Source organism: Garra rufa, chromosome 6 (assembly GCF_049309525.1).
Source record: "Garra rufa chromosome 6, GarRuf1.0, whole genome shotgun sequence".
Classification (NCBI taxonomy): Eukaryota; Metazoa; Chordata; class Actinopteri; order Cypriniformes; family Cyprinidae; genus Garra; species Garra rufa.
Genome location: NC_133366.1, coordinates 677,090 through 702,175, shown reverse-complemented (window position 1 = coordinate 702,175; position 25,086 = coordinate 677,090). Strand labels below are relative to the sequence as shown.

The 25,086-nt window shown below is 38.7% G+C and overlaps 1 pseudogene; it reads left to right on the top strand.

The window, feature by feature from the left end:
- The first annotated feature begins 3,981 nt into the window (after positions 1-3,981).
- Positions 3,982-25,086, top strand: part of LOC141336255 (deoxynucleoside triphosphate triphosphohydrolase SAMHD1-like) — a 187,713-nt pseudogene continuing 166,608 nt past the window's right edge.

Genomic DNA, 25,086 nt, shown 5'->3' with positions numbered 1-25,086 from the left:
AGTTAACACTGAAGCAATGTTGAAGTTAACGAGATAATTAGGTGATTAACGAAGTGATGATTGCCCATTAGTGAAGACACCTGATATTAATAAGCAGAATCACCAAAGGAGAAAAACTAAATTTTCAAGCAACCATTATAGCGGTCAGTGTTTACATTAGTTAGGCTCTTGACCCTTAAATCTTCAATATTAGGTTTTGTTAGGCTGCAATTGTTAGTGATGGGTCGTTCTTGAACGATTTGTTCATTTTGAACGAATTGTCTTGGGGAGTGTTATTAGTGTTAATGTTATTAACTTTCTTCATTTAAGCAGGTCTTGTTGTTATGACAATATTCACATATTGGAATGCTTGGGTAAGATCACATAACATTATAACAGTCTTTCGTCTGTGCTGACTGCAGCCTCAGCCTTAGATGAAAACAGCTGAAGATAAAAGACATTAAATCTCGGCAGAGGCGGATTAAACAACTCCACAAACAGCATTACCAGCATTACACATTACTGACCAGATTGACTTTATTTCTGTTAGAGGTCTACAGAAATTCTTTATTGAGAATTAGCAGGGATTTAATTTCATTTGAAGCCACCGATAGTGATTAGCATTTCCATTAATTGGGCTCTTAAATCTTAGTTTTAAGCATGTGTTAATTTGGTGGTTGTAAAAGTGTGCTAAGGAAACACATTTATAGAACATGGCCTCACAATTATCATGTGATTGCCTTATTCACTGAGAAAAAAAAATAAATATAGCAGCTGTGTAATTCAGTACTAACACATTATAAACTGTGTGTTATTGGCGCATGAGTTGTAATGGCTGTTTTGAAATTGTAAAAAAAAAAAAAAAAAAAACTAAAGGACAAATTTCTCTGAACTATTTAGGTAATCGGATCAATTCTGGACATCACCTTAGCTTGCCTAATTTATTCATGCTGTGATGCATGCTGGGAATTTTGTACTATGGTATCCAGCGTGCAATGCAACATTACAGTTTTTATTGTCACCATTGTTGAGGTTCATGTGTTGATTTAAGATGACTTTGTGTGTCATAACATTATTTTGGTCATGTTCCTAGTATATAGCATGAGAAATTCTTTAATTTTTTCCAGTGTTACTTGTTAATTATTGTGACAATTTTTCTTAATAACATAAAAATTAGTAACACCCCTGTGAAATGCGCAGCTGAACAGGTTCCAAATGAAAGGTGTGGAAATGCTCACATAAGTAAAAACAATATATGATTTACAGGAATTAACAGTTGAGGGTGAAGCAGGTTCTTTTATGTGAAGAACAGGTGGTGACACATCAACAGATTAACAGCTGATCTGTGTTTGCCTTTTGTGAACTTTTAATTTGTTTTACACCTGTAATTGTCACGGATTGGCCAGGTTCCTACACCTCACTCACCCAACGATCACAATCACCTGAGTTCTAATCACACGCACCTGCACGCAATTCATTAAGGCACCTACATAAGCACCACACACACAGTCACCAGTGTCCGGTCTCGTTGCCACGAAATGCGGACTGCTCTACTCTCCTTCACGGATTCTAGAGGTGATTTACAAATACTTACCAGTTATTACTTACAGTACCTGTCTTTTCAGTCAATCGCTGCATCCAGTGTGTGTGTGTGTGCCATAAGCCAGCGTCCAGTCTGCCTCTTCGACATCCTCTGATGATCGTTCCTGCAAAAGGAAAGAAATACCACGTTAACCCTTCAACACCATCCTCACTATCATCTACCATCTGGACAGTGAAACTAACTCGCCATCTTCTTCATCTGCTCTGCAAAAAAACAAATAAACTTACCTGTTGTTTCACTTACCTGTTTGTCAGTCTGCTTCCCTAACAATAATGTGACATCTGTAATTATAAATGCGTTACTTTTTTAGCATATTAATAGCTCTCTTTATTATTTTGTCTTTATTCTGTCTGAACTCATCTGTTCTGAACTCATCTGTTCAGTTGTGCATTTATTGAATGAGTACTGTGGTACGTCCGAACAGATTGCATTGTATTTCATGTATAATAATGTTTACTGTTTTAATTAATTTTGAAAACATTTTTAAATAATTTTACAAACACCGGTTCACTGTAAAGGTTTGACTGTCAAAGTTTTGGCTGCTCAGCAGGTCATTGTGTGAAGATTTATGGCTGTGTGAGGAAATCTCATGCAAAACACTGACCTTCAGGTTTAGATCAGGTACAAAGGTGGCACAAAGTAGGTATGGTATCTATCTATCTATCTATCTATCTATATATATATATATATATATATATATATATAGTTTAGATCAAATGTTCTGAAAATTAGAAGTGAAAATGAATATGTGCATAAATGGAAATAGAAATCAGTAGCTCATTAAATAGAAGAGCCAGATTTACTGGATTTGCATTAAAACAACTTTTTTTTCTTAATTATTGAGAACACGTGCATAAAATAAACCAAGCCTTGTGTGTTTAATCTTCTTCAGGTGAATGTTATACTAGGGTGTGGGTTACTAAAAAATCCTGAGGTAAAAACAATTAAACACAAAGACTGAATAACTCACAAAGCCAAGTAAGCTAACTGAGAGCAGCTGACTTAAGCTTTACTGCTCAGTGTCAGCTGATCTGCTAAAATAACTCGGTAACACTTTAGAATAGGTAACACTTATTCACTTTTAGTTACGACTTTTCCCTCAATAAATTCACAATTTGCTGCTTATTAATAGTAAAGTAGTTAAGTTTAGGTATTGGGTAGGATTAGAGATGTAGAATAAGGCCATGTAGAATAATTATGCATGTCAATATGTGCATAATTAGTACTAATAAATGGCTAATATTCTAGTAATATGCATGCTAATAAAAAAGAAGCCGTAAAATAAAGTGTTACCAAAAACTCGTAATAATCAGTAGGATGTTAGAGCTGCTTTTATAGTTAAAGATTTTAAAACAACTGAAATAAAGTTCAGGGCACGCATTTGCAAAATATTTTTTCTTACCACTAAGAGTTCTACTAAATAGCATAAAAAAAGCTAAGAGTTTTATCTTAAAACCTAATCACAAAGCTGCTGAGACAAACTTTTACTAAGGATTAGAGAGAAGTCTTAAGCTAAGAGTAGGCAGCGTTTCACAGATTTAGGAGCTAGTTTTAGTGCTAAAATGCTTTGTGAAATACTCTTAGAGCAAAAATTTAGGAGTCCTAAATTCAGGACTGACACACCCATTTTTTTTATTTTTTTATTTTTTAAGATTTTCTCCTAAATCGGCAAGTTATGAGCTGCTTTCAGCCTTAAAATATTTTGTGAATACATCAAAAATGTAGATCAAAAAAGTAAAGGAATCTTTCACCCCAAAATTCAAATTTGGTCATTAATTATTCTCCCTTAAGTTATTTCAGACTTGTATGGTTTTCTTTTCTTTTGCACAACACTAAAAAATATATCTTGAATACTCTTGGTAATCAAACAGTTGACTGTTACTTTTCGGTAATGTTGCAACATCTAATTAGTAATTCTTAAAGTGCACTGAACACATCATATTACTAGTTTATAGTAAAGCATATTAACTATGCAAATGCTGCAAATGATTATGCTTTGCTCCAATTGGGTTATAGTGTGGGAAATCTCAAGGTCATTGTCCAATTGTTAATTATCTGTAATGGCCAATGGGTTTTAGTGGTTTGATGTTAATAGTTGCAGTTTTTAACTAGGTTCGAGATATCGTGATGCAAAATCTGCTTACAGACTCAGAGTTTGACTTTATTTTATCAATGTATATTTTCTTGGCAAAAAATGTTTCTGTGACTTCACTTGAGGCCCAGTGTTTGAAATAAATCTCACCTTGATGTCTAATGTCAGAGATTACACCCATCAGTCTTTGTGACACACCCCTCACAGTCTCTGGATCTATAAAAGCTGGAAGCAGATCAAGTTTGCTACAGCACTATTATAGCACACAAGCAAGAAGACAACAGATTCCTCAAAAAAACAAAGAAAGATGTCTGGCTCTCATGACGCAGTGCTGGATGAAAAAAACAGTGTAAAAACACTGAATTCAAGAAGTGAAGGTAAGGGAAGGAAGATGTTGTGAGTTTTTACCCTTTGCCAGTTTTTCAGCAGTTAAATTTGATTCACTATTGGATCTTTCCAGCTAAGTCGCTGGAGTCGGAGTCGCTAAACATCCAAGGGAAATACTCATTTGAGCTCTCAACTGATGTTAAGGTAAGCTCAATATAAAAACAACAAATATTGTAAAAAATAAGCTGTGGATAGGTTGAGTCATCCTCTGTAATTAAAACAGTGGAACCCATAAGATTATTAGTTACTTTTTAGTCACATCACAGTACATTTGACTTCCCTGCATTTGACCTTAGGCTCCACAGTTTCCCTGTGACCATAAGTGTTTATAAGGTGGATAAAGAGTTTTTGGTAACACTTTCTATGAAGCCCATATTTATAATACATTATAAGGGTATTCTTAAGGCATTATAATTAATTTATAATGCATTATAAAAAGCCTTATAATATGTTATATCATCTCATGAGTATTCATAAGAACAGTTTTAATGTATTATAATTTTTACTTATTTGTGGTTATACACAGCAAAATCCCCGGTGTTAATTTAACACTCTCAGTGTTAATTTGTGGACTCATATATACACTGCTTCAGTGTTAATTTCAACACTGCTTCAGTGTTAACTTTAACACTGAAGCCAGTGTTAAAGTTAATGAGATAATTAGGTGATTAACAAAGCGATGATTGATCATTATTGAAGACACCTGATGTAAATAAGCAGAATCCCCAAAGGAGAAAACCAACATTTTTAAGCAACCATTATAGTGGTCAATGTTTGCATTAGGTAGGCTCTTGACCCGTAAATCTTCGATATTAGGTTCCTATTTGGCTGCAATAACTGGGTTATAATAGCCAGATAAGCCAAGAGCAGAAATCATCAGGAGGCATTGACTGTGCTTGAAATATTATCATATAGTGACTTAAGTATTTGAGATAGGATTTCCTTACAGACTACAAGAAACTGTGAACAAAAGAGCAATCAGTTATGGCATAGTCAGACAGATGAAAAGAGTTGATTTTAATTTAGACACACAGACATGAAGAATCATTGTGAGCATCACAACAACGGTGACCATCAAAAAGCATGTTGTAGCCAATCAGAACTCATCCATGACTCCCATCATGCGTTGCGGCATGAATAAACGATGAGAGTTCAGAGTTGATCTGTTTATCTGAATATGCCGTTTGTCACCATTGTTGAGATTCATGGGCTGGTTCTTGATGTCTATAGCCGTGTTTCCGCTGTTGGGCCAAAAAAGGGCGTGCTAGTGCGTGCCAGAGCCAGCCGCGTTTCCACTGTCACTTCCGGGGCCTGTTCGTGCCTCGTCGGTGCTTCCTCAGGGCCAATAGCCCGGATTTTTCGGCCCGACGAAAACCTTGGGCCAAAGCGAGCCAGCCGGGGCTTGAGGCGTGGTCAAAGTGAAAGGCGGAGTGTGTCTGCGGTATGCGCATTTTGCTGTATTACTAATACAGGGCTCTTCTATATATTTGGGTCGATGACATTATACAACGCCAGTTTGACGGCGTCTGCAGAAACAAAGACGTGATAAAATACATCGTTGCTGGACTCGCAATATCCAGCGCACCACATGCAAGTTCGAGACAAGTTGAAGAAATTGCGGGCGCACGGCGCAGTACAAAGCCATAAAAACGCACAATGGACAAAGCGGTGCCCAGAGAAGACACTTACATTAGGCAGATATAATATGGAAATGCCGTTTTGATGGGCACATTACTTAAATGGTTATCTGATGGGGCACCTTTTGTGTCCTGTGTAAACCAGGTCCTATTCAGTAATCGTTACACTATTAACTGTTGTTACAGATGTGTGATGAAAACATTTAAATGCCTGTCTGATTAGTAGGCTATCTACTCGTATTTAAATTTGGAAAAATGCAAATAAGATCTGATGTATAAGTTTATTTACATCGTCCAAAAAACCCCACAGAAACTCACCAACACACCTTGATAAATTGTTAACATACACTGTACCTGTATCTGTACCTAAATAAAAGCATACAAAATTATACTACTACTTTTCGCAGTAGTGTGTAGATAATATGCTACATTTAGTTTAATGTAATACAAAGTTAGACGAAAGACTTGTGTGTCGGTCATAAAAACAAAGCTTCTTTTCAAGTGATTTATTAATGTAATATTGCTGCTGCATAAACAACTGTTGCAGAGCACTTCTTGCATCAGAACAGACATCACCAACATTAGACGTTTCTGCATTCGCTGTATCCGGCTTCCACGTCGCTTTATTGTTCTTTTTCGCCTTGCAGCTAATATAAGCTTTCGCCTTAAACGCTGCTGAGCCTCCGTCTTTGCGTCTTGTTTTCGCTGCCTCATCATCCACCAAGAAAACACCGAAAGGAGCAAACAGCCGCTTCGGCTCTCTTCCTTCGATAATCACACTACGGTGACTTACTTTCAATCTCCCCGCTGAAAGGGGAGAGGTTTCGTGATGTTTGATTCAAAGAGGTGTGTAAAGGGCGGGCTTTAGGTTTGCGCAGCGAGGCTACTGGCTCGATAGTGGAAACGCAGCTTACTTTTGGTCTTGGTGCTTGCGACTCGAGGCCATTGGCCCCGCCCGGCACGCTCTTAGCACTGGCTCGCACTGGCCCGACAGTGGAAAAGCGGCTTATGTGTGCCTACATGAAACACTCTTCTAAAACAGGTTGTGAAAAAATCTTTCCAAAACAGTATAGGAAGTGCTGGATCTTCTGTGGATTGTCAAGGCTATTACAATAAGTGAAAAAAAAAACTAACAGATTAGACAGGGTGATTCATGTCAAACTATGAATATGTTAAAACATAATCATCACCTGACGACATGAGCTTATGTCTGGCTGTTTTAAATCAAACACAGCAACAAAAAAAAAATTTAGTATTAAAGATCTAAGGGTCAAGAGCCCAACTAATGCAAACACTGACCACTATAATGGTTGCTTAAAAAATGTTGGTTTTCTCCTTTGGGGATTCTGCTTATTAACATCAGGTGTCTTCAATAATGATCAATCATCACTTTGTTAATCACCTAATTATCTCATTAACTTTAACACTGGCTTCAGTGTTGTGGTTCTCACACTGATTCTTCATGTCTGTGTGTCTTAATTAGTTTATTTTCTTTTTGTATAGACTTTGACCAAAATACTTTTTTTTTTTTTTACATATCTGTCTGATTAAAGATGTGGTTCTCATTCATAGAGTCTATGTAACCAGTGATAAAAACCATAGTGTAATATTTCACAAAGAATTATTGAAAACCTGATTGCCTTTTGTCTGGCTGTTATAACACTGCTTCAGCAGCCAAACAAGATGAGTTTTTACAAACGATAAGTTCAAGAGCCCAACTAATGCAAACACTGACCACTGTAATGGTTTCTTAAAAAATGTGATTTTCTCGTTTGGTGATTGTGCTTGTTAACATCAGGTGTCTTCAATAATGATCAATCATGACTTAATTAATCACTAATTATCTCATTGACTTTAACTCTGCTTCAGTGTTAATTTAACTCTCTGATTTTAACACTTAACACTTTTGAGAGTGGACTCATATAAACTCCCTGGAGAGTTAACTTAACTCTGGCCTTTTTGCTGTGTAGTTGTTGAAATAATTGTTAATAAAGTGATGTAAAATCTCAAATCTCTCTGTCTCTTTCTCTCTCTCTCTCTCTCTCTCTCTCTCTCTCTCTCTCTCTCTCTCTCTCGATATATATATATATATATATATATATATATATATATATATATATATATACAAATGTGAGAAGTTCTGTTTCTTCCTGTTAAAATCACAAACAATATATTATGAAATAAATATAAATTTATTTTCTTATTTATATGTTTCAATATACACTTACAGTATGTATATAAAACATATGAATAACAAACATACAAAAACAATCCACTTAATCAAGATTTGTTTTATCAATTTACGGTTGACTTTTTGCATCCTGCAGGTTTTCAATGACCCTATTCATGGTCAAATTGAGGTGCACCCCCTGCTGGTAAAGATGATTGACACTCCTCAGTTTCAGAGACTCAGACACATCAAACAGCTGGGAACAAAATACCTGGTCTTTCCCAGCGCCACTCACACTCGCTTTGAACACTCAATTGGGTATTTGTTTTTCCTCTTTCACCTTAGCCCAATTATCCTTGAAATACATTGATTTCATTTGTGTGTGTTTGTATCTAAGGGTGGCGTATTTAGCAGGATGTCTGGTCAAGAGTCTACAAGAGAAACAGCCAGAGCTCAATATTACCAAACAAGATTCCCTGTGTGTTCAGATCGCTGCTCTGTGCCATGACATGGGTGAGGAACACAAACATTCAAGTGCATATTTACACACAATACTTTATGGTCCAAAATATGTCAGAATCTTACAAGACACTATTAAAACTGTCAAGTAATTGTGTTCAGAAAACACTGAAAAAGAAGAGAAAAAAAGTACTTGATTAATGCATGTCATTTGATGATGACATGGTTTGTGTAATCTCATCATGAAAGGATTTATGTAAGTTATAAAAGTTATAATGCTGTAAAGGAATGTAATCTTTTTTTGTTTATTTAGGTCATGGTCCATTCTCTCATTTGTTTGATGGCATGTTCATACCTGAAGTTCAGCCTGGTAAGAGCCAAATTTTTTTTTTCACTTTGGTGTTTTTAGTAATATCATTGTTTATGTAGAGAGTTGACGGATGGCCTCTGTGGCTGTGTCAACTGAAATAGAGAATTCAGAGGCGTATGTTACTGCCTTGGGAAGAGCAAGGCACCCCTCACAAGTGTTCAGGCTAAAGGTCCTCCTCTACCTCTTTCTCAGTCAAGGTGGAATCTCTCAACTTTACTGAATAGGGCAAAAATTCAGCAAGTGATCCTCAAGGATCATTTATTGTTTGAATTTCTTAAAAAAAGTACACATTTTGAAAGCTAAGACTTTTTCAAATTAGAAGTAACCTGCTCTGTTGTTTGGCCATTGTCAGTGTCTTCTTTGCTCCACAATGTATGTTTTCACTGCGTGAGAACATGATGTGTGGTGTGAGAGTGGCATGGCTTGTACAACAGTAACAAAGCGGGGGTCTTTGGGAAGGGTCAGCTACCAACATGTGATGTTCAGTGATTTGTAGTGTTTCCATATAAACACATAATTCTGAGTCCAAGTAGAGCATCACATGTTATCACGGCATGAATGCAACAGGGGAAAAAGGAACTAAAAAAAACTAAAAAAAGTAACGCCTAATTCTTTTTTTTCTGTATATTAAACACATGTTGCCTTTTTGGTCCTGTAACGTCATGGTCCATTGGTTTGCTTTGACATGTCAAGTCCAGCATGATAATGTAGCTATCTCATATCAGTGATGTCAGATATGCATATAGCCATATAGCCACATAGCAATTGACATCTGGTCCAACTCTGGGCCAAGCAAGCAGTTACACTTGGCCTAAATGCAGCAAAGAATTACAGCATTTGTGTGGCCCAAGTCTGGACTACAGACATGAGCCACACATGAGCCGTAACTGGCCCAAATCTCATTTTAATACTTTTATTGCTAAATCACAAGCAAATCAAATATAATTTCTTATTCCTTTATTAGAAATAGCGCACAGAAAGATGGCGCTCAGATGAGTTTTTTTTCTTCTTGTTACCTAGAAAACATACAGTAACAATATAAAAACTGTATAATTACAACACATTAAACATTAATTTAAATTATAATGTTAACAGAAAATTTCTGACAAGCAAATTATTTTGCTATTGCTAAAAAAACAGTTTGGATCCTTATCACATATTATAGTGGTTCTCAATTCCAGTCCTCAATTCCATTTTTCATGTCTCCCTTATTTACCACACAAATCTCAATCATGTGTGTTAAATAAGGGACACATGCAACATGTGCAGTGGAGGCCCCCCCAAGACTGGAGTTGGGAACCACTGCCATATTAAATCAATGTAATCGTTGTGTGTGTGTGTGTGTGTGTGTGTGTGTGTGTGTGTGTGTGTGTGTGTGTGTGAGTGTGTGTGTGTGTGTTTGTTTTTGTGACATATCAGGACACAAATTTGTGTAATAACATGGGTATGACATAGGTATTACAAGGAGGGGGTGACTTATGAGGACATTGCCCATGTCCCCACTTTTCAAAAGGCTTATAAATCATACAGAATACGTTTTTTTGAGAATGTAAAGATATGCACAATCTCCTGTGAGGGCTAGGTTTAGGTGTAGGGAAGGTGTAGGGTGATAGCAAATATCGTTTGTACAGTATAAAAACCATTACGTCTATGGAATGTCCCCACAATTCACAAAAACAAACATGTGTGAGTGTGTGTGTGTGTGTGTGTGTGTGTGTGTGTGTGTGTGTGTGTGTGTGTGTGTGTGTGTGTGTGTGTGTGTGTGTGTGCGTGTGTGCACTGGTTTAGGTGGTTTATGGCAGTGGTTCTCAACTACAGTCTTCGGGGGCCCACTGCTCTGCACATTTTGTATGTTTCAGAATCTGACACTTTTTTCAGTTTATTGATCTTTCCCTTAATGAGCTGATTATCTGAATCAGGCACATTAAATGAGGGAGACATACAAATTGGGAAGAGCAGTGGGCCGCGAGGACTGGAATTGAGAACCACTGGTTTATAAGGGCACACATTTGTATGTTGTCATGGGTATGACATTTAGGTGTAGGGTTGCTGAAGGGTAGGTTTTCTTAACTCTGGCCCGCAAGATCTATTTTCCTCCAGAGTTCAGCTCCAACTCTATTATCAAACACACCTGAACATTTTAAGTTCTTTAGGATTGCTAAAATGCTACCAACAGGTGAGTTTGATCAAGGTTGGAGCTAAACTCTGCAAAAAAAAAAAAAAAAAAAATAGATCTCACAGACGAGTTGAGAACCCCTGGTGTTGGACAATACAAAACACAGTGTGTAGTGTACAAAAACCATTACACCTGTGGAGAGTCCCCATAAACCACCAATAGCAACATGTGTGTGTGAGAGACAACTAAGGTGCCTTGTATAACCTCTAAAATCTCTTTTCACTTCTCAGATGACATACAGGTATGGGAGGTAAGCATGATAACTCTCCTACAGATACAGATAAATAACTATCAATTAGTAGAATCTGCTGAAATGTTGTATTTACTAAACTGTAAATACTACTGACACATACTCATGTGTCTTTACTTCCAAAATATAATCATGGATTTTTATTTAAATTGTCCATGATCTGACCATCCACCCAAAATTGATGTGTAGAAAAAATACTTAGCAAGGTTTGTACAGATTCATTGAGCTGTTTTATATTTATGATCTTCTCCAGCATGAAAAGGCATCTGTTCAGATGTTTCATTGCATGAGAAAGAAAAATGGACTGGACAAAGAGATGAAGGACTGTGGATTGAATCTAGATGAAGATATCATCTTTATTGAGGAATTAATTTCGAAAGGACAAAAAGATGGAGAGGTAAAATGTGTTTAATGGTCTGGTTCAGCCAGTGTTTATTAGTATTCAGTTTTTAAGTTGATGGAAGTATTTTCCATCTTCCAGTGGAAAGCGAAGGGCAGGACTAAAGACAAATCCTTCCTGTATGAGATTGTGGCAAATAAAGTTAATGGCATTGATGTGGACAAATGGGACTATTTGGCTCGGTAAGCATTTTAAAGTGTTGTTTAAGAGGTTTATATTATTGTTATTATTACTATTATAAGTCCTGGGGCTTGCAGTGTGACAGTAAAAAGCTTTCTCTTGTTATTATCTAGTCTATAAGATCCAGTATGAATTCAAGATGTATAAATTTAGCCATTTGTGAGTGTCTGCATTTTTGGATCAAGAGTCACTGGACTGCTTGGCATCAGTGAGCTCTGTTCTTGTTGGTCTTGTATAACTGTTTTGCTTTAGTACTAACACTTGCCATCAGATAAACTTTCCAAATGTGGCCCATTGTAAAAGTATTATTGCTTCATGAGTTGTTGTGTAGTTAATTTCTTTATTATTTTACATGCAGAGACTGTTATTATCTTGGCATACCATGTGGTTTTGACTCTCAGCGTCTGCTTAAATCCGCTCGAGTGTGTGAGGTGAATGGAAGAAAACACATCTGCTTCAGAGACAAGGTAACAGAATTAACCATATATAAGTAAGTGGGAACCCCTTTGTTGTCTATTGGTTTAAAAAAAAAAATCACAATGAATCTGTCAGGTTTATGAACAGTTTGTCTAGTTTTCCTAGGTTTCTTCCCTTGTCTCCCCCTTTTGTTTGGTTTCTCCCATGCCCATATTTAGTTTTCCTGGTCGTTTGCGTAATCCCCTTACCGGCCTTAGTTAATTAGCCACTCTCTATAAGTTTGTTTGATTTCCTTGTTTGGCAACATCGTTACATCAGTGCTACAATGGTTACCTCCTGTGTTCCCAGTCTTCTTGTCTGTTGTTGTTATCTTACATGAGGATTTAATAAAGACTTTGCATTTTACTCCATCATGTTACCCGTTCCTGTATACACCGTGACAAAATCCAAGCCACTTCAACACAATGTAACATTTGAAAAGTAACCTCTTAAGACCCAACATCAAGCCACCAATATTTTCAATAAAATTAAATGGCAATCATGCATCATCTGTAAATGCAAAGAAAAATAATTCATGATTGCCCCTTTAAAATATTGGAATTAAAAATGCAACACAATAAAACAAAATTCTCAAATTACAATAGAGAAGCTTATAAACAAATTCCACATACTCCAATAATTCGATTAAGATAAGTACCTGTTATTTTTAATAAATCTACTCAATTATCTGAGGCACCATCTCCAAGAACACTAAAACTATAACCATGAGAGTCACAACCTCTTACCTCCACAATTTACTTCCATACTGCTTTAAATTATTAATTCATTAAGCATCATTAAATCATTTTATCAGTAGTTAGATTTGATTGTTTTGGCATTTTGTATGAATCATGCCAAAATGGCTTTAATAACTCATTGTTGCATTTGGTCTGATCATCACTGCCATGCTTGCTCCTCATTCTGCCTCTGTTGTACTCTGTTGTACTCTTAATTGCTGCTTGCAGCTGTATGTAAACTTGTTCTTAGTTTAATCTGAAGTACACTAATTAATGCAACTGAATTTTTGCCAAATTCTTGCTTGATTCTAAATTATACTTGCTCAACACTCAGTGATCATCGTTGTCTTACTTTCTTCTGCATGACACACCATACATTTTCAATAAGTGACTAATTTGTGTCTATAAAAGCATGCACTACAAATGCATTTTACAAATTGTCCCAACTTCTGTGGAGATGGAGTTGTAAATTAACTGGGCTATTTATTCGCCAGTGAGGACAATGTGTTGAAAACATTAATTTTAACGAATAATCTAAACATAGGCACCAACTAATCTTAAAACTCTTCTCAGTTTTTACTTTTTCAACATTTTTACACCTATTGGCCTTTTATCAGTAATCAGTCTCAATCCGTCATTATATAAATTCTCACAATAACACAATATCGCTTGTTTGTCAGAAATATATATTATTTTCTGTGTAAAATACTGTTTATTAACAGTTACTGTAGCTGCATATTTGTGTTAGGCCACTATCTTAAGGTGCGTTCACACCGGACGCGACTTGCGTGGAAAAAACGCGCTATTCGCGCGTAGTTGAACGCTTGAACATTTGAGTTTACTCGCGCCATTCGCACGGTAAAATTTGTGTCATTCGCGCGTGACATTTTCATCACAACAGACGCGAATTCGCGTCAAGGGAGGGGCTTCTGCCACTCGTCAGCGGGAAAGTAGTTGTAAAATAGGTGAATGAGCTCAATTTGCCAACTTTAGCTTGCTTGTAGTCTCAATATGTATGTATATGTAGGTCAAATTGAGTAAAGAGCGTTTTTTAAAACTTACCAGATTGTCCGACCTATTCACTCACTTTCTTCCTACCAAGATCCTTTTTATTCCTGTTTCTACAAAAGTCCACAGATGTATCGTACAGCTCCGAGTAACTACAAACAGCAATGGTGATTTTGTCCTCCATTGTTGTTTCGGATTTCTGCCTCCGTCACTACTAGAGCAAGCTCCTGATTGGTTAACGCGGCACGGATTTTCTGAAGTTCAGATTTTTGAACTCACGCGTTTTGCGCGAATGGCGCGGCAATCGCTTGAAACGCTCAATGCGCGCCGCTTCATTTTGCGCTATTCGCGCGTTTCGCGCCGCAGGATGGCTATTCGCGTCTTTGCATTGACTTAACATGTAAATCACTCGCGATTGCCGCTTCATTCGCGTCCGGTGTGAACGCACCATTAGAAGTGGTGAACAATCAACGCGTGAGTCCGTATCATACATTTTTCGTCCTTTTATTTTCAACAAATCATAGTCCATAAAATCAATAGTTGCGAAATAGCTTCATCGCTAAACATTAGCACCAGGCATATGAACATACGGTCTGACAATTTACCTTACCTGTCCAGAATGCAATAATATACTATATCATAATATATGTCACAAACATTCAAAGCAAATACTCAAATATATACAAATAACATATTTGTGTTATAAATTATCTAGCATAAACGGTCCGTGTACCTACGTATAATTGGTTTTCTCATTTTTGTTTTCAAAACAAACAAATGAATAAATGATTGGTTTATGAAATATTTAAATTTTCTCGGGAACACAAAAACTAATTTCATTCAAATTTTCCATTTTGTTTTCATTACACATCGTTCAAATGCAGATATTAAAAATTCAACAAAACCAAATCGAAAAATTAAAGTTTTTTTTGAGCAAAGTGCGTTTTAGTACACCGAAAGCTCTCTGCTGCCGCTGAAGGTTTTCACTTGAGACGAGCGTAAACATACGGAGCCCGCAGCGTAACCTGCAGGAGAAAAATAATCAATCCGTGGCGACGGTTTTGCAATTCGTCCCCTCAGTTTATAAACCGTACTCACAAATTTTTTAACTGTTCCCTCGATTTAATAAATCGTGCCCACGGATTAACAAACGGTACCCACAAATTTCCAATCCATGCGCACAGATTTTGTAAACCGTGCCTTCGGATTTTGAATCCGTACCCACAAATTCATAACCCCCGTTCCCACGGGTTTGTAAACTGTACTAACGGATTTGTGGCCCCGCCCCCAGATTCAACCTGGCCACCTGTTTATAGGTGCTGGATGCATTGAATTGCCTATATTAAACTTTATTTTTCATAGTAGGCTATACGAGACGGTTGTGGCTAGAAGGGATACAGCTCCGACCGGAAACCAACAATGAAATAAATTTTTCTACCTATTAGATTGCGTTTTTTGAACATCTACACCTATCCCAACCCTAAACTTAGCTCTCTATAATAAAAAAAATATTATTGTTGTACAATGCGATACAAATAACGTTAGATTTATGTGCGCATACCCAGTAGTGAAATAAGTCTCCCTTGTAGACTTTACCATATGAGACCACTGACAAACAATGTTTTTAGCATTTGTTTTACATTAATAACCAATAGAATAGCTGCTAAAACACCACACCTGTGTTTTGATTATTAATGTAAAATAAATGCTAAAAAGAAGACTGTTTTGTAAGTGCGGATCATGTACTTTAACACACCAAAATAAAATAATTGTTCAAAGGGCTTTGCCTCATTTTTTTCAAATATAAAATTGCCTGAATTTTCTGAAAAATTATAGAGTTTGGAGAGGAGAAGATAAAAAGCAATACAAAACAAATAATGTACAGGTTATGTTCTAATTATTTTGCTTTCAAACTGAATGCAAAGTAATAATATATATATATATATATATATTTAATAACAACATTAACCCTTTATAGGGCACTCATTGAAATACTTGGAAATTCTAAAATTCAACCCCAGAGTGTTATTGGAGGTTATTACAAGACCTTTAAACTTTTGTGACTTAAATTTTTTTTTTATGTTTTTATGTTGAAAATTAGGTTAAATGAAGTGATCATATATAGTCACTTGCCGGTCTATGGTAACTTTTTCCCCCCCAAAAAATGTGTATACATTTTAAATATAAGGCATAAATAAATACATAAAACATATATATGTGACGGTGCAAACAGAGACGAGGAAGCAAATGCAGTGCAATGAACGTTTATTGAGACAAACAAAGAACAAACTGCAAAGTGGTGAGATCCCTCGGCTGGTGTGACACAGGGGCTTGATGGCTGCGTTGATGTGGCGTGATGATCCCGTGAAGGTGAGTAAATCCAGAACACTGACGAAATACACATCCAACGAGACGAAGACACGACCAACAATCCTGACACGAACCCAAATCCAGAATGATGAACTATCGACAGAGGAGATGAAGGCGAGGTGAGTATATATAGCCGGGGATGATGAGATGCACCTGTGGAGGACTGATTGGCAGCGTGCTGGGGAGCATGACGTCACACGCAAACACACACATACCACATGATAACGAGACAGAGAAAAACACAACAGATGTATGTACCGTGACAGTACCCCCTCTCCTAAGAACGTCCCCTGACGTTCCCAGCCTCCTGCACCTGTTGATTAAATTCATCAATAAGAGAGTGATCCAGGATGTCTCTGGCAGGCACCCAACTTCTCTCCTCCGGACCGTAACCTTCCCAGTCCACCAAGTACTGGGGCAGGCGGATTAATACGTGCAAAAAAAACGGTTTAATTTTGGAGACATGAAACACGGGATGAATTCTCCTGTACACTGGAGGAAGTTTGAGACGGACTGCCACCGGACTAATGATTTTGGTGACAGCAAACGGGCCAATAAATTTAGGAGCAAGTTTATTCGAAACGGAACGCAGAGGAATGTTCTTAGTAGAAAGCCACACTTTGGAACCGACGACGTATACGGGAGGCTTAGACCGGTGGCGATCGGCTTTAGCCTTGGTGCGCTCTCTCACTTGGAGCAGAGTCTCACGGGCTCTAGTCCAAGTGCGATGACACCTCTGGACAAAGGCGTGGGCAGAGGGGACCGCGACTTCGGATTCCAGACTGGAAAAAACTGGTGGCTGGTACCCTATACTACCTTCAAATGGGGATAGGCCCGTAGATGATACTGGTAACGAATTGTGGGCGTACTCCACCATCGAGAGTTGTTGGCTCCAGGAGGAAGGGTTTCTAGTGACCATACATCGCAACGTTCTCTCCAAATCTTGGTTGGCTCTCTCAGTTTGACCATTGCTTTGAGGATGGAACCCCGAAGAGAGACTAACAGTGGCCCCCAGTAATTTACAAAACTCTTTCCAAAATTTGGATACAAATTGGGGTCCCCTGTCAGAGACCACGTCCGTCGGGAGGCATGTATCCGAAAGACGTGGTCAATGACAGCTACCGCTGTCTCCTTGGCTGAAGGTAATTTGGGCAAGGGGATAAAATGGGCCGCCTTCGAGAACAAAATCTAGAGCGATGTGGGACCAGGGTCTCGAAGGGACCGGCAGCGGTTGAAGGAGCCCATCTGGAGGTCTGTTAGAAGTCTTACCAGTGGCACAAACTGAACAAGCCAAAACAAAACTGCGAACGTCACGAGCCATAAGAGGCCACCAAAACCGTTGCTTGACCAAACGTATGGTACGATTAACTCCTGGATGACACGCTACGTTAGAGCAATGACCCCATTGAATAACCTCAGACCGTAATTCCTCTGGCACAAATAAACGGTTCGGTGGGCAAGCGTCCGGAGGCGTTACCCCTTCTAAGGCTGTTTTAACCTTCGTTTCGACCTCCCAAATGAGAGTTGAAACGATAAGCGTCTCAGGAAAAATACTCTCGGGAGTAGACGGGCGATCGGCGTGGTCAAAAATGCGTGACAAAGAGTCGGGTTTGATATTTTTGGAACCCGGGCGGAACGAGAGAGTAAAGTCAAAACGTCCGAAAAAAAGTGCCCACCGAGCCTGCCTAGAGTTCAATCTTTTAGCAGTTTTGATATATTCGAGGTTCTTGTGATCGGTCCATACAATAAAGGGTACCCCCGACCCTTCTAGCCAATGACGCCATTCCTCTAAGGCCAACTTGACTGCCAACAACTCCCGGTTACCAATATCGTAATTTGATTCCGCAGGTGACAGACGATGTGAATAAAACGCGCAAGGATGCATCTTGTCGTCTGTGGTCGAACGCTGTGAGAGAACCGCACCTACCCCCACCTCTGATGCGTCAACCTCCACCACGAACTGACGTGAAGGATCAGGGGTCACCAGGATGGGAGCCGAAACAAAGCGGCTTTTCAGTTTGGAAAACGCAGCCTCGGCTGCGTCAGACCACCTGAACGTCGTTCTGGGGGAGGTTAAGGCTGTCAGAGGTGCGGCTAGTTGGCTGTAATTGCGGACGAACCGTTGGTAAAAATTGGCAAACCCCAGAAACCTCTGTAGGGCCTTACGGGAATCTGGAGTTGGCCAATCCACCACAGCCTGAACCTTCGCTGGATCCACACGAACTCCCTCAGCCGACAAGATGTACCCTAGAAAAGGAACAGACTGTGCATGAAAGTCGCATTTCTCCGCCTTGACAAAAAGCCCATTCTCTAACAGCCTTTGGAGCACTCGTCTGACGTGCTGCACATGTTCCTGGAGAGAAGAGGAAAAAATCAATATGTCGTCCAGGTAGACATAAATGAATTGATCGACCATGTCTCGCAGCACATCATTGACGAGTGCCTGAAAGACCCCTGGGGAGTTGGACAAGCCGAAGGGCATGACCAAGTACTCAAAGTGCCCCCTGGGGGTATTAAAGGCGGTCTTCCACTCATCTCCCCTCCTGATGCGAACCAAATGATAAGCGTTTCTTAAGTCCAATTTAGTGAAGACTGACGCTCCCTGCAACCTCTCGAAGGCTGAAGATATCAACGGCAAAGGATAGGTATTCTTTACCGTGATATTATTCAACCCCCGGTAATCAATACAAGGTCGCAGAGATCCGTCTTTCTTCCCCACAAAAAAGAACCCCGCCCCCGCTGGAGAAGAGGAGGGTCGAATGAACCCGGCTGCTAGAGAATCAGAAATGTATTTCTCCATAGCCTCTCTTTCAGGAGTAGAAAGTGAATATAATTTGCCCTTAGGCGGAGACGTACCTGGCAGTAAATCTATAGCACAGTCATAGGGACGATGAGGAGGGAGAGAATCAGCCCTAGACTTACTGAACACTTCCTTCAGGTCGAGGTACTCCGCGGGCACGTTACACAGATCTGTCGTCTTTTCCTGCAACACAACACCAGAAACAGACGAACAAGCAGACACAAGACAGGACTCATGACACTTAATGCTCCACTCAGACACAGACTTAAGCTGCCAATCAATCCTGGGGTTGTGTTTGATGAGCCAAGGGTGACCTAAAACAACGGGTGCATGAGGGGAGTCCAGTATGTAAAAGGAAATACTCTCACGGTGATTGCCTGACACCGTGAGAGTAACAGGTTCGGATATGGTGGTGATGGTGGGAAGAGTCTGACCGTTGAGGGCGTGGACGGCGATGGTACTACTGAGGGGAAGAAGTGGAACATGGTGAAGAACAGCAAACGAAAAATCCATAAAATTACCTTCCGCCCCCGAATCCAGTAGTGCAGTGCAACGGATGTCGTGAAGATGCCATGCAAGCCTAACCGGAAGGAGGGTGGAGGAGGGTCTAGACGAGGGCTTGGTAGCGGAGATCCCACCCGACAGTAGCCTCACATTTACTGCCGGGCCTGCCCTTTTACCGGACAGCTGGCAGCAAAGTGCCCAGCTGCCCCACAGTACATACACAATCCGCGGGATCTCCGCCTCTCCCTCTCCTCCCGAGTAAGCTGTAAAGAAAAATGCATCGTACATCTAGTGAGGAAAGCTCGGCAGAAGTTCGGCTCACCACTGTACAGCTCTGGTGGGGGAAGGCGGGGCTCCGGTAGATGGGCAGCCCCAGATGGTCCAGGAAGGGGAACCGGAGCGGCCGACATGGGCGGCGTGGGTGGCGCAGCGGGAAGTTGCATTTGTTGCATCCGCTGGGTCAGGTCGGACACCTGTGTCACAAGAGCTCGGACGGCCGTTCCCGTGTCCGTGGAGCTCTTCTCCTGGGCTTCCAGCCGAGAGATGCAAGACATCAAACATTCCTCCAGAGTGAGACGTGAAGATCCTGCTGCTTCCATTGATGGTCGATAGTTCTGTGACGGTGCAAACAGAGACGAGGAAGCAAATGCAGTGCAATGAACGTTTATTGAGACAAACAAAGAACAAACTGCAAAGTGGTGAGATCCCTCGGCTGGTGTGACACAGGGGCTTGATGGCTGCGGTGATGTGGTGTGATGATCCCGTGAAGGTGAGTAAATCCAGAACACTGACGAAATACACATCCAACGAGACGAAGACACGACCAACAATCCTGACACGAACCCAAATCCAGAATGATGAACTATCGACAGAGGAGATGAAGGCGAGGTGAGTATATATAGCCGGGGATGATGAGATGCACCTGTGGAGGACTGATTGGCAGCGTGCTGGGGAGCATGACGTCACACGCAAACACACACATACCACATGATAACGAGACAGAGAAAAACACAACAGATGTATGTACCGTGACAATATAATATTCATAGAATATTTATTTAGAAACAATTTACACACACAATTTATATATATATATTAGGGGTGGGCATAGATTAATTTTTTTAATCTAGATTAATCTAGATTAAATCTTGGAATTAATCTAGATTAATCTAGATTAAAATGGCCAATTTGAATTCTGCTGAAGGCATTCAGAATATGTGTGCTACCCAAATAATGACTAAAAGTAAGTCTTTGAGAATGGATCATAAAGCTCATAAAGCTGTTCTATGATAATTTGTTGATGAAAATAAATTATGTTCAATTAGATGTACTTGTGTTTACTAACTAACTAACAATGAAATTATTTTTTCTACCTATTAGATTGTGTTTTTTTAACGTCAACACCTACCCAGCCCATTACATGTTACACGGTACTTTTATTTTGACAGACTGCCCTCTGTGTCATACAGTATGATATGATGCTAGTTTTCTCAAATGAAACGGTAAAAGTGACACTCACAGCAGTTTGGGAGATTGAGTTTATCTGTTCATGTGAGATTAAAAAAAAGCCAAAAATTACCGGGAGCGTCACGTGTGTTTCAGTATGCGTGTAGTAAAAGCTCGTCTCCATCATTCATACATACAGCTAGGCAAACGGAACATACCGGATTCATATTAAAACGGTCTTTTTGCATTTCAGTTTTCACATGCACTAGTCCATATCGCGATTTGAATTAAGTGACTGACCAACATTAGATTTATGAATCCAAAAAACGACGAATTTACGTGGCATTTCGCGCTATAGTAGATTCGGTTTTCATGAATGGAGGACGACGCGATCCCGTCTGTGTTTTGGCGGAAGAGACGTAAACGCGTGACCATATTCGGTATACATCCGCGTTAAACTATCAAGGTGAAAGTCATCATAGCTTGCGTAGTTTAGACCCAGCTCCCAACCCAAATATGAGAATAGATTAACGGCGATATTTTATTTATCGCACGATAAGAGTTTTGCGTTAACGCAGCACGTTAACGCCGATAACGGCCCACCACTAATATATATATATATATATATGAACACAAAAACTTAACAGAATATTTATTTAGGAAATTAAAAATCTTGCTGTCTTCCTCGTCAGAACCCTAGATGGGGTCAGCTGGCACAACAAAACTGACTTCTATCCATAGAATTGTTGAGTAGACAGCTGCGAAAGAAAAGGTTTCTGAGTCAGTATCAAGCCCATGTTGATTTGTTTGTGAAAGAAAAGTGCAGATCTACTGAAAACATATAATATTCACATAAATAGTAAATTTATAATAAGAACTGAAAAAAATAGCATTAAGTACTGGTGGTACCACCTATTTTAGCAGAAATAATAAACACCAATCTATTGGTACTAAAACCAAAATTACAAATTTTTCACTGTTTATTTCTTGATCATTTCAATAAATGGTTTAAGTTTGACACTGGATTACTGCATCATGGTATACAAGCCTTTGCAATATTCAGTGGACAAAAAACAGGCATAAAAACAGCCAAACTATCACTTGCCTTACTTTTACCTGAACCGGGCGTATGTCTAAAAATGGACATTCTGTTGTGTTACCACAAACGGGCGTATGATCAAATATGATCACACCATTTTTTTACCACATCATTCACTAATTTATAGAAATCAAACGCAAACAACGTCAATATCACCATATAACACAACTATTCAGCTATATAATGTGTGAGTTTTATTGACTTACCATTGTGCATTTCGATGCTTTCTCCATTTTTGTGGGACAAAGTAGGAGCGTAAATCAGCATTTTCTCATTCCGGAAGCACGCTGAAGTTTGAAACGCCCCAGACAACTTCCGATTGGTCAGATGCCATTGTGTCGCTATCCGTGACGTAGACTAACATCCGTTGATTGGCTGGGACAAATCCATGTGCTTACACGATCTCATACAAGGGAGGCAGACGCTATTGAAAATGTTCGATTAAGTGATCAAATATGGTCACTCGCCCTATAAAGGGTTAACAGCATGCATCTAACTCTGGGTGAAAAGCACCAAAATATGTCTTCATGTTAAGAATGAATAGTTCGCACACTTTTCTAGGTTATTTAAAAATAAAACATTCATGAATTATTGTATGCACTCATTTATTTAGCCTATAAATTAAAATAATAATAATAATAACTATTATTAGTATTATTTACGGTGACACAAACAGCTTATATACTGTTTCAGCTATTAAAATAGTTCAGCAAAGTGGTGGTTTCATTTCTTTTTTTTTTTTTTCATATTTTTTTTATTAAGTTAATTTAGAAAAAACATTTAGAGCATTTTTTTGTTCGTTCAATATAAGTTTTAGTTTTTTTTTAAAGTAATGACCAAGCAGTCAGCGGCAGACAGTGAGTTGATCATAGCTTGTGTTTGATCAGTTTTGCCTTCTCAAATCATCATGACTTGCCTACAATAAAATCTATAGGCCTAAAAGAGTTCAAGTATAAAACAATGTTAATTTCAACATTAAATAATATAAAAGTGTTTATATTCACTGCCTGTGTTTTATCCTATTGGTAATTATTGTAAAATAAACGCTAAAAGCTTGTGTTTTCTGAGTCAGTGTCTAGTAAGGATGAAGTTGCAGATCGCCATTTCCTCTTTGGACGCGCCTTTAGAGAGAAATGAATCTTTACTACATAATGAAAAAGTTTTTGTTTTTGATTTGGCACCTCCAAAGCGGCCACTCTCTGTACAAATGATTGCATTTGTGCCTAATATCACACATTTATTTTATTTTAATGTTGAAATGAACATTGTTTTATACTTTAATTATTTTAGGCCTAGATCTATATTTATTTTATTTACGTTGTGATCATCTGAAAAGGCAAAATTGATCAAACCCAATATGATCAACTCATTATCTGCTGCTGGCCGCTTGGTCGTTACTTTAAAAATCAAAAACTTATATTTAACGAACAAAAAATGCTCCAAACTTTTTTTCTAAATTAACTTAATAAAAACGAAACGAAATATAATCACTTTGCGTTTCATACAAAACTGGATTATTTTAATAGCTGAAACAATACGCTGTTTTGTGAGAAGAGGGAAAAAACGACGGCTTTGGGTCGGATTGGGGCCCAAGTAATCCACTGAAGTGGCGAGATGTGCAGAATCCAAGTGCAGTTTATTTATAGTAATGAGAAATGCATAATCCAAACAATAATTCACACAGTGACGAGATTTGACTTGACATGAACTTGAACAGACTTGACTATGAAACAGACACTCACCAAACAGAAGGTTACAACATCAATACTCAACAAGGAACAATGAAACATAGAGCCTACTTATACTGAACAATACAGGTCACATGACATAAACCAACCAATGAAAAACAAGACCATAGCAACCAATCAGAACATGAAACATGGCACTAAGGGACCAATGGCAGGAATACACGAGGGCGAGGGAAGCAAGACACAACAGCATGAGTATACTACATAATAAAAGACATGAAAACATGAACATGAAACAAAACCAAAACCCCACGTTACAATGGGCCAGATCTGGGCCGACACTGTGTTGCTATCTGGGGACCCTCTTGAAATTGCTCAGATTTTTCTTTTTCTTCTTCTTCTCTGAAATGAATCCCATTTTTGAGAGCCTAAACATGCTTGAAAACTCATGAAACTTTGCATATGCAGCTGTTGAATATTTACATCTAATATGGGTTTCAGAATTATGTGTGGCAAAATGGCTCGATTGTGCCATCTACAAAATTTCTAAGAAACACGTGTAAGAAGTTTAGTACACACGTTTTAGTACCTACAAAAAAAAAATTAAAAAAATATCTTAAAGCGAAGCTCTAATCATCAGGCAAGGAAGTTCCCTTTGAAATTCCTTTGCAATTTTCTGTGCAGTTTTTGTCATTTTCCGGCATACTTCAACACACTCCTCCTACAGTTTTAATCAGACCATATTAGCTGAGTTTAACCCAAAAGCATTTGCAATGCTAATCTTCAAAAATCTTGAGTTTTTGTCGAAGGGCGTGGCAGTCTGACAAACTTGTATGTTTCGCCATTAAAGAGTAAGTTACTGTAACTCAGGAAGACAATGTCTTATCTTCCCCAAACTTCACGCGTTTGAAATTCTTGTCCTGAAGAAATATCCATGCACACATACAGTTATAGTCATTGTGCCACTTGCTGGCAACAGGACACTCTATTAGACACCAAGCAACAGTGTCAACATGTGTTAGCAAAATGCTAGAAACCTGCTAAAACTTGTTAGCGACACTTAGCAAAGTGTAAAGCATGCTATCAATGCAATGAAACAGGAAGTTGCTGTAACTTGGGTAAGCAGTCATTGCACCACCTGATGGCAACAGGAAGTGGCATGTTAAAGATTGTGACGCACTAGCAACATGCTAAAATATGACGGCTTGTGCTAAACATGTTAAAACATGCTAGCAACTCTTAACTAAGGGTTAATGCATGCTATTATTGGTAGTT